Raw genomic sequence first — 10,325 nt, forward strand, 5'->3', positions numbered from 1 at the left:
TGCCCTGCCGCCACTCACCCAGCCGAGGCAGGATGGGGCAAAGTGCAGCTTGTCTAGGAGGCACAGGGAGGCCGGGGCAGCTCCAGCCACTATACAACACTTGCCTGGAGTCAGCACAGCAGCTCTGTCCCTCCACGGCTGACTGAGCAGCAGGAGGGCATAGCCCCCACTCCCAGTGCCTTCCACCCAGCCCAGAGCACAACCCGGCAAAGCCCCAGCCCCACCCAATCCCCCATTTATAAAACATTGTTCCTATGGGAAAATTGGTTTCCGAGTTACAATGTTTCAACTTAAGATGGGGTTTTCAGGAACCAAGTGTGTTGTACTTTGAATTTCCCCATAGGTGCTAGGATGCAAGATTTTTGCTACCTGTCTCTGTTCCTAAGAAGTCTTCTGCTTCCTCTTCCCCATGTTAAGATGTGCTTGGGGTGTCATAACTGGCTGCTTTTTGGCAGCAGTGGCTACTATCACTGTCACATCAGAAATTAGGGACTGTGACAAGTCTTCCAGTAAGAAAGGAACATCTAACAATTTAAGAGAAAAAAGATCTTGTTTTCATACAAGTGTCTCTAGTTGTGGGATTGCTTTGAAACAACCTGGGGTTGATTTCTCCTCTCATTTACACTGATGAAACCACATTGATTTGACTGGAGTCATGCCTGCTGGCCTGTGTGAAGGAGAACATAAGATAACAGTAGTCTTTAAAAAAATACTAAAATAAATAGGGTAAAACAAGCCACCTTGTGCTACTCTGGCACAGTTTGGCCACCTTTAATTGATGTCCCCTAAGTTATCAGCTTCAATTTTATTAAGGTTTTTCTATATTCACTATACAGCATGAACTACGGTAATTTCAATCCACATGCAAAGCTCCTGCTGTCATGCAACAATAGAAAACAAAGAAGTCCCCTAAATCTTCTGCTCTGTACAGCATAATGTGTGCAGAAAACCCCGTTTTCAGCCTATAAAAGTGCCAGATAGAACATAATTACAAAAATAATAATTCACACTTAAACATGGCCACAGGCTTGTGGCCTTCAGATTCCTCAGTTTATATATACAGTGAGAGGAACAGAAATGCTATATACAGTAGTTACCTTCTTTAGGATTGTGCAGGAAAAAGAAGGAATGGCCTTTGTCCTGTCTTTACAAAAATATGACTCCTACCTTTGCCTTCAGGATTCTGAATGAAGTACAGGAGGAATGAAGTATGAAGATTTCCATCTGGCTCCAAACCACCTTTCTGTGGTGGCTTTAATGGTCACTGGGTTTTCTGAAAAGGACTGTTTAGTCCATGTGTGATGAAGGTTTATATTGCTGCTGTGGTGTATGACACAATAAAAAACACAACAGAGGCTGAAAAGTAAGATGGGGGGTGTTTGAGCCAGCTCCTACAGAATGAAAAAGGAAAGAGAAAAATGCTGCACTTGTGTGGTTGATAAAGCACTATTCAAGTTTCTGCAGCACCAGCTACTACAGTTCAGATACCAGTTCCCTTACTCCCTACACTAACACCTTATTCCACAAGCTCCCCACTGATTTCAATGAAATGAGTCAACTTGAGTAACAGAACCAGAATTTGGATCTAAGACACCACGTTTCCTTCCTCTTGAAAACTTGCAATATCAACACCAACTGTACTATGCACAGTACGATCCCATTAATCAGGAAGTGCTGCAAAGGAGGACTGGAGATGGCTCATTTCTCCCCATCAACTAGAGTTCCTAATTAACAGACAACGATTCAATGGTAGTATTGTTGTTGGAAGCTGCCAACATAAGAGAAGCTATTATCTGCCCTAGGATAGAGATGGAACCTGTTGCCTTGAGGTGCCACTACCAGATACAACTCTTGGACAATTGGTATGGTAACCTTGCCCACGTTGCTGAGTGAAAGGACCAAAACACCCAGCCAGAATCAGCATCCATGCCTTCCCATACATATGGTTATGGTAGTTGTGGAGAGAAGCAGAGAAAGATAGTATAGAGCAAACACAGAGGAGATCTAAGCACCACTAGCTCTCCAGAAGGCAAGCACCTCAAGCAGAATTACCACTAACCCTGTTCTGGGGCACTTAGTATCACTGGTGTTATATCAGTAGTCTAAGATGCATCCCAGTTAAACATGTTCCAACTAAATAAAATGGACAAGGTAGCAAAGTGTGCCTGCCCTCTGGCTGTCACATCATAAGAGTTCTCACCCTAGCAACTGAATGCCATTTCACAGGTAGAGGAGGAAGGTTTTCAACTAGTAACCAGCACCAAATAAAAAAAGGGAAATAATAATTAAAAATTCAAGGCCTGATTCTCTCCTGTATTGCTCCTTCTTTGGTCATTCATACTTGGGTAAAGTAGATGCAAAATCCAAAAACATCTGCCTGGTAGTGAACTCCACTCAGTACAAGCTACTGAAGAATTAGGCCCTCTCTTCCACACAAAATGTCCTCAGCAATGACTGATGCGGCAAGAGCAGCACTGAAGATATAGGATGCGTAATTCAAACTGTTTTGGAAAATAGTCAATTTAGAAAGGTTACCATGAGCCAGCAGCTGCTCCTTAATAGCAAATCTGTTTCTGAACTCCTAACATTGTCAAACCATAACCCTGTCAATAATATAAAGGGTGCAAAAGATTATGACCAGCTCAGGACGTTAGTTTCCTTTCTGGGCAGGAATCCCAGCATAACAGATACTTATACATATTCTGTCCTCATTTTATCTAATTACAGACATCTCTCTAGGGAAGGGGAGGGGAAAAGAGGTTTGATCACCCGATTTAAGGTTACTTAGGCAAGGGATTGCTGGGATATGTATTGATCCAAAGAGTGCTGTAATATTTAAAAAATTCCCAGAGTCCTCTAGTAAAAAGATCATTCTTTTCCATTATACAAGTTGTTGAAGTCAGCCAATGGGAAAGAGTTAGAACATGCACTGCAATAAATCAGTACAAAGTGTATAGGAGTGTTTGAAATGCCAAGACATTGATTAGTCAACAATGCTATTTTTTTCCTAAGCATCATCTACTGTAACATCCTCTCTTCCCTCTTTTATATGTGTGTCTTGTACATACATACATATTTAATTGAAAATAAAAATAAATCAATGTAGTAAAAAAATTAATAAAGGTCACTTAAGAAAAGCAAAGTATATGCCACTCATTTAGCTTTTTAATTAGTTCATGTAAATTTGATGACAGATGCCATATTGTCAGTACAGAATATCACACCGTTGTATTTAAAAACTGAATGCAGACCTGGTTTAAGAAAATAAAACTTCTTTAAAAAGTGAAGGAATTGTAACTGTTTGCACCAGATCTGAATGTGACCCTGAGCCCTTGTTATTTCAACAGAGTAAGCACAGCTTTGCAGTCTACTCAACAGTACCAGTTGTTCATCTTTACTCTAGAAGCCATCTTGAAGGAAGAGATAAACTGAATGTGGAGGAGGCTTGGGATTTCTTTAAGGCAAAGCTGCAAAAACCCTCACCCACTTATATCCTATAAAAGGGGGAAAAGTTGTAGGAAATTGCTCCAGACCTATGGTATGAAGAATAAGCAGACAGCCTGGAAAGAATGGGAAAAAGGAACAAGAGAGAGCCAAGAGAGCTACATCTTAGAGGTCAAGAAAAGCAGGGATACAAGTAAGAATTGCCAACAGTCAAGCCCAGGTAGACTTTACAAAATACATTAGAACAAACAAATACAGATAAAATGAGAGCAAGGAAAGTTGAAGTGGGCTCCCCATGCAGTGAGAATGGGATAGAGATTAAAGTGTGGGCAAAGCTGCCCATCTCTCACCAACTCACTTGACGCTGGCATGGTATGCTCCTAGCAGCACCAAGCACTAGCAACTGCCCCCCTGAATCAAAGTCAAACACTACCAGTGGATTAAAGTTAATGTAGGCAAGGCCCAACGTAAAGGAAGGCACTCCCTCAGCATTCAACAAGGGAACATGCAAGTGTAGGAGGGCAACAGCAGCAGGAGTATGAACATGGCACTTGCCCAAAGAAAACTACCACTTCTAAAATGGAAGCAAAATGCAAAGAGCTTGTTATACTCAAGACAGGGCAAGAAAATAATCTCTGTGCTAGAATTCTGAATGAACTGGTATGTAATACCACAAGTCAGAAAAGCAGACTTTAACAAACTGGGGGAAATGGTGAGCAGGATCCCCCGGAAAGCAGGTCTGAGGGGAAAGAAGTCCAGGAGAGCTGGCTGTATTTTAAGGAGGCCTTTTTAAAGGCACAGGAGCAAGCTATCCTGATGCAACAGAAGAAGAATGGAAAGCACAGCTGGGCTAGGGACAGACATGACATATGAACCGGTTTAAGTGATCAGAAGCTGGTTTCAACTTGTAACAGAACAGACAGTGTGCACATAAATCAGTTTGAAAGTGGCTGAAACCGGTTTGAGATAAACCCGGTTGAATGTAGTAACAGACTTAACTGATTTGGCTCAAACCGGTTTACCTCTTCCTGGTTTAATTAAAACCAGAGTCCTCCAGCATCCCGGCATGTTCTCTGGGCTGGGCTCTCTGCTCCAGCCCAGCCAGGCTGGCCCCTCCCCTCTGCTCCCCAGTAGGGACAGACAGGGATGGGGGTCTGGTCAGAGAGGGATTTAATTCCCCCCTTCCTGTCCCACTAGCAGGGACCCAAGCTGGGTCTGCCAGGCATCCCCCCACCTCTCACTACTGCAGCTGCAAGCCAGCATGGCCTCTGAGGCAGAGCGGGGCAGGGAAGGAAGTTAGTCTTCTCTCTACCCCCACTGCCCCCAGGGGGCCACAGCAGGGTCTGCCCACCCCAACCACCACCAAGCCACAAAATAAGCCCCTCCTGTCCCTTCTGCCAGATACCAAAGAGAAGGGGAATAACCCCAGTCCCTGTGCCCTCCCACCATCCAGCATTTGGCCCCACCAGCTGGCAGCTGGCTGAGGAATGGACTTCCCTGACCAAATTGGAAGTGCTGGCAGGCCCTGAGCCCAGCAGCCACCACCACCACCACATCCCCTGCAGTACCCATGGGCTCAGCCTAACAAAGTTGCAGGCTGGCTGGAGCAGGGGGCTGTTCTGTCCCCCTTATCTGCGGCTGCCACAGCCACACCAGGCCACTCTGGGTGGGGAGCAGAAAGCTTCTGCCCCATACATAGAGCTCTGGCTCCAGCTCCCGGCCACTTTGGAAGGCAAAAGGCAGCCAGGTGGAAGGCTTCAGTCGGGGGGCTGCAGCCAGAGCTCCAAGCATAGGGCAGAGGCTGCTGGGTTGAACCTCCCCACCCCGCCGCCACCTCCTGAAGTGGCAGGAATGGGAGGGAGAGTTACCGCGGCAGGTAAGGGGAAAACTGGCTTGGTCCAGCATGGCTGTGTTTCTCCCCTCGCCCCCAGCATCATCTTCAGCTGCACTGCATGGAGCTGCTTGGGACTGAGGGAGCCTCTTCAGCCTGGTGGCTTAAATCTGAGCTGGGCGAAGCTTCCCACCCCGCAGTTCAAAGTGGTGTGGTGCAGCCATGGCAGCTGCAGACGAGAGGAGGGAAGAACAGTCCCCTGTCCCAGCCCACCTACAGCTGCTTGTTAGGCTGCAGCCCTGAGTACTGCACAGGGCAAGGGGCATGGCAGTGGTGGCTGCCGGGCTCAGGGCCTCCTGGCACCTCTGAGCTGGCCAGGGAAGCCCACTCTCCAGGCGGGCCAGACAGCAGACAGCAGGGCCCCTTGGAGGGGGCAAGGAAAGGGGTTATTCCCGCTCACTCCAGCATCTGACTGAAGGGACAAGAGGGGACTTATTCTGCTGCTTGGTGGCAGTCGGGGTGGGCAGACCTGGCTGTGGACCCCCAGGGGCAGTGGAGGTAGAGGGGAGAATAACCCCCTTCCTTCCCCCTCTGCCTCAGGGGCCACGCTGGCCCACCACTGCAGCAGTGCAAGGGGGGGTGGGAGATGCCTGGCAGACCTGGCTCAGCTCCCTGTCAGTGGGACAGGGAGGGGAAAATTAAACCCCTCTCTGGCCAATTCAGCCCAGACTGGCCATGCCCCACCACACACCTTCCCTGCAGCTGAGGGCATGCACTAGCACCCCTGGTGCCTGGCTCAAGCATCTGCAGGCATGTGCCTGCATGTCTCTTCTATTACAAATGAGTTCAACCTAGGCAAGTTAAACTAACCTGCGAAGGTTCAATCAATTCAGGCTCCGACTTTTTGAATATCTGTCCCCAGCCCTGGAGGCCGGCCAAGCCCTACAGCAATCTCATGAATGAGTTGAAACTCAAAAAGGAACCCCTAAAAGTGGAATCTTGGTCATAGTATTAGAGAAGAGCATGAAAGTATTGCACAGGCATGCAGGGAGAAAACTGGAAGGCCAAGGCACAATTTGAGATGCAGTTGACAGGGGGCATAAAAGGCAATAAAAAACAGATTCTACAAATATGACAAAAGTAAGAGGAAGACCAGAGAAACCAACAGTCCCTTAAAGAATGCAGAAGGCAATTTACTTACAGATGATGCAATGAAGGCTGAACTACTGAATGCCTTTTTTACTTCAGTCTTCACAAATAGGGGCAGCTACCAGATGATACGCACACTTGACAGCACAGATAGGGAAAGGAGACAAACAGCCTAGAGTATTAGAAGAACAGGTTAGGAATTAATTAGAGTAGCTAGATGGCCAGATAGGTAGGGTACTGAAGGAATTGACGGAGGGAATTTCAGAGCCATTAGCTATCTTTTTCTGAGAAACCATGGAGGTTGGAGGAGGTCCCAGCTGACTGGAAAAGGGCCCATCTTTAATTCCTCAGGTACTCCATCTTCCTGCTCTTACAGATCAGCCAGCCAGACCTTGATACTGGGAAAGATCATAGACCAGGCCCTCCAGGAATCTGTCACAGGGCACTTAAGTGTCTGCTCCTAGAAGAGCAGTAACTGCCTGGGGAGAGCCCAAGAACCAGTTGCCCAGATGCAGGTTGCCATGGCAGCTAATGAGGAAATTAGCCTGCACCTGGTCAGCTGGCCTGAAGGGGCAGGGCCCTGGGCCCATATAAACCCCAGGGCAGGGACTAGGAGGCAGTTCTCTACTGGTGGCAAAGGGAGAAGGAGCCCTCCTGAAGCATGTGATGGGAAGAGGCCTAACTAAGTTCTGCTCTGGGTAAAGGAGAGGGGCTGAGCACAACTTATGTAGCTTGCATTATGTTATACCCAAGGGATTGTTTTGTTTGCCATTTTATAAGACTGGTGGTTTGGGTGAGGCTATTTAGGGAAGGAGGAGGCCTCATTGAGGGCCCACCGCAGCATGGGGACCCCAGCGCCAGAGAGGTCACAGCATCTGGGGTGCACAGACCCTGGCACCAGGGAGGGTGCAGTACTCTGTGGGGCACAGCCCAGAGCCGAGGGGCACAAAGACAAGGGCTGCAGAGAGCCCAGTGAGGACAAGGGGGTGAATTATAACCAGGTCTAGACATGACAATGCCAGTATCATCTGCAAGGCTTGGGGTGTAGAAAAGGGGCAGTTAGAGCCACGCATCTAGCCCATAAGGCTAGGGTGCCCTGAAACAGCCATTGTAAAATGGGACCTACAAGGGGTCTGGGAACCCACGGGGTTCAGAGAGTCCATCAAACTATATCCAAGAGGACTTAAAGGCAGCCTCCCTATCTTTATATTTTACCTCAGAAGACATGGCAGGCAAGAACTGAGGGTGCCCATTGGGCCAAAATTGGCACGGTCGAGGGGCCTTAGGAGATCACGGCCGTCCTTGAGGACCCTGTCCTGTGACAGAATCCATTGTGAAGCACCTAAAGGAGAACAAGGTGGTCAGCAGAGATCCTCATTTTCTCTCCTTTTTTTTTTTAAATCCCCAACTTTCAAATTTAAAAAAGTAACCCAAAATCCACATTTTTCCGTGATTTAAAATGAAACACTACTAATATAGAGCAAAATATATAGTGGCGTTTCATTTTAAATCATGGAAAAATGTGGATTTTGGGTTACTTTTTTAAATCTGAAAGTTGGGATTTTTTTTAATCCGAGAAAGCCAGGATCCCTGGTGATCAGGGACAGCCAGCATGGATTGATCAAAAGCAAGTTGATCAACCTGGTTTATTTCTATGAGAGACTCTATGGAAGGTTGGGTAACAGTGGATGTGATATACCTTGACTTCTTAGCAAGACTTTTGACACTGTTTCCCATGACATTCTCATTAACAACCTAAGGAAATATAGACTAAGTTGGGTTCAGTAACATACAGCCCACAAGCCACATCTGGCCCACAGAGCTAAAGGGCTTTGCCTGTGCCGGCACTGCCACCGTTTCTCTCAGTCATCATCCTGCTCCCTGGCTGTGTGTGGATTTAGCGTCCAGTCAGTGGGGGGCTGCACCAAGGCCTGGAAGCTGCAAACTGCATCCACACTGCCTCTGCTTCTCTGATCTGCCTTTTTCCCCTGCCTCTCAGCTGCAGTGTAGGCACAAAACACCCTGAGCTACAAGCTGCATTTGCACTGCAGCTGGGGAAGGGGATGAAAGGAAACGGGAGAGTGAAGAAGTTGCAGCAGGGCAGGCAGAGCTGGAAGCTGCATGAGCCTGAAACATCACCTCTTCCTGCACCCATACCAGGGCCAGACAGCAAGCTGCTGTTTCAGGGCCACTGCTGCTGCTTCTCCCTGTTCCCACCTCCCCCTGACTCCACTGCTTCCAACCCAATAGGGAGCTGACATGCCACCAAATCCACTTGGCCCATGTTGGACTATAACCAGGCTGTTCCGACTCTCAGCTTCTTAAAGGTTGCCAATCACTGGACTAGATGAAAGTACTGTAAGGTGGATACATGACTGCTTGGATTATCGTACTCAACAAGTAGTTATCGATGTCTGTTTGGAAGGAGGTGACAACTGGGGTTCCCCAGAGGTATGCCTTGTTTCATTCAACAACTTCATTAAGTGGTTTGGATAATGGGATTGAATGCACACTTAGCAATTTTGAGGATGACATCAAGTTAGGCAGAGTTGCAGACATTCTGGAGAGCAGAGTTATAAACCACTGGATAGACTGGAAAAAATGGTCTGTGATCACTTAGATGACATTCAAGAAGAAATAAAGTCACTTGGGATAAAATAATTGCATGTGCAAATACAGACTGGGAAATGACTGGCTAGGCTGCAGTACTGTAGAAAAGGACCTGGGGGTTACAGTAGACCATAAGCTGAATATGAGTCAACCATGTGCTTTTGTTGTTGCAAAAGAAAGTCAACAGGACACTTGATATTATAATCAGGAGTGTCATTTGCAAATCCAAAGAAGTAACTCTTCCCCTCCATTTGGCACTGGTGAGGCCTCACTTGAAGTACCATGTTCAGTTTTGAGCCCCACACATCAAAAAGGATACAATCAGATTGGAGAGTCAGAGAAGTAGGGCTGGAAAGGACCTCCAAAGGTCATCTGGTCCAACCCCCTGCCTAAGGCAGGATAATCCTTATGCAAACCATCCTATGCACCTATAATCTAAACTCTGTATAAGATTCCTGTCAACCCTGACACAACACAGACCTAACACCCTAACCTGCCACAGGTAAAGCAAGGAAACCAAGACAGCATGACAAAAGTGGTTAGGGGCATGGGAAGCAAAACTTAGGAGGAAAGTCTGAAAGAAGTGGGGTTATTTAGTCCAGAGAAAAGAAGACTGAGGGGGTATTTGATACCAGTCTTCATATACCTGAAGGGTAATTACAGAGGATGGAGATGAACTTTTCTCAATGGCCATAGGGAACAGATTAGAAGCAATGGCCCCAAGCTTCAGCAGGGGAAATTTAGGTTGGAGACTAGGCAGAACTTTCTGACTGCAAGAATGGTAAAGCATTGGAACAAGCTACCTAGAAAAATTCCATCTTCAAAAGTTTTCAAGAACAGACTGGACAGACACTTGACTAGGATGGTTTAGCCAGATATGATCCTGCCTTGAGCATGGGGCTGAAGTAGATGACCCTGTGAGGGTTTTTTCCAGCCTTACTTTCTTATACTCCTATGATCCTAAACTGGGTAGCAAACTTGCTTATTAAAAAAAAATCAAAATCACAGTGGGGCTATATGACCAGAGAACAGCAAACACAACATCCATATTTAAGATTAAAAAAAAAAAAGTGACATGACCAACTACAGGCCAGTCAGTCTGACCTCACTAGCATGCAAGGATTTAGAACAAATCTTGAAAGGAAAGGCTAATCGGAGAGAGGAAAGCAAAATGAAATATGGTATGAAGAAATGCAACATGGGTTTACCAAAGTAAATTGTTCCAAACTAATCTGATCTCTTTAGTAAGGAAACTGAATTTCTAGTCACAGGAAATGCAATAGATCTAATA

General features: G+C 46.6%; 1 protein-coding gene across 13 annotated transcripts in view; it reads right to left on the reverse strand.

Moving 5' to 3' along the window:
- DPF3 (double PHD fingers 3) overlaps positions 1 to 1,457 on the reverse strand; it is a 210,376-nt gene extending 208,919 nt beyond the window's left edge. For 7 of the 13 annotated variants that reach the window (XR_002103955.1, XR_002103951.1, XR_002103954.1 and 4 more), the window contains exon 1: positions 1,168 to 1,418. The gene's annotated coding sequence lies outside the window, so the exon portion shown is untranslated. Of the gene's footprint in view, positions 1 to 1,167 lie in introns of all 13 variants that reach the window. The other 6 variants (XR_002103958.1, XR_002103959.1, XR_002103957.1 and 3 more) reach the window with 3 other exon arrangements.
- Positions 1,458 to 10,325: the final 8,868 nt, after the last annotated feature.

Source organism: Crocodylus porosus, unplaced genomic scaffold (assembly GCF_001723895.1).
Source record: "Crocodylus porosus isolate Cpor-Errol unplaced genomic scaffold, CroPor_comp1, whole genome shotgun sequence".
Taxonomy (NCBI): Eukaryota; Metazoa; Chordata; order Crocodylia; family Crocodylidae; genus Crocodylus; species Crocodylus porosus.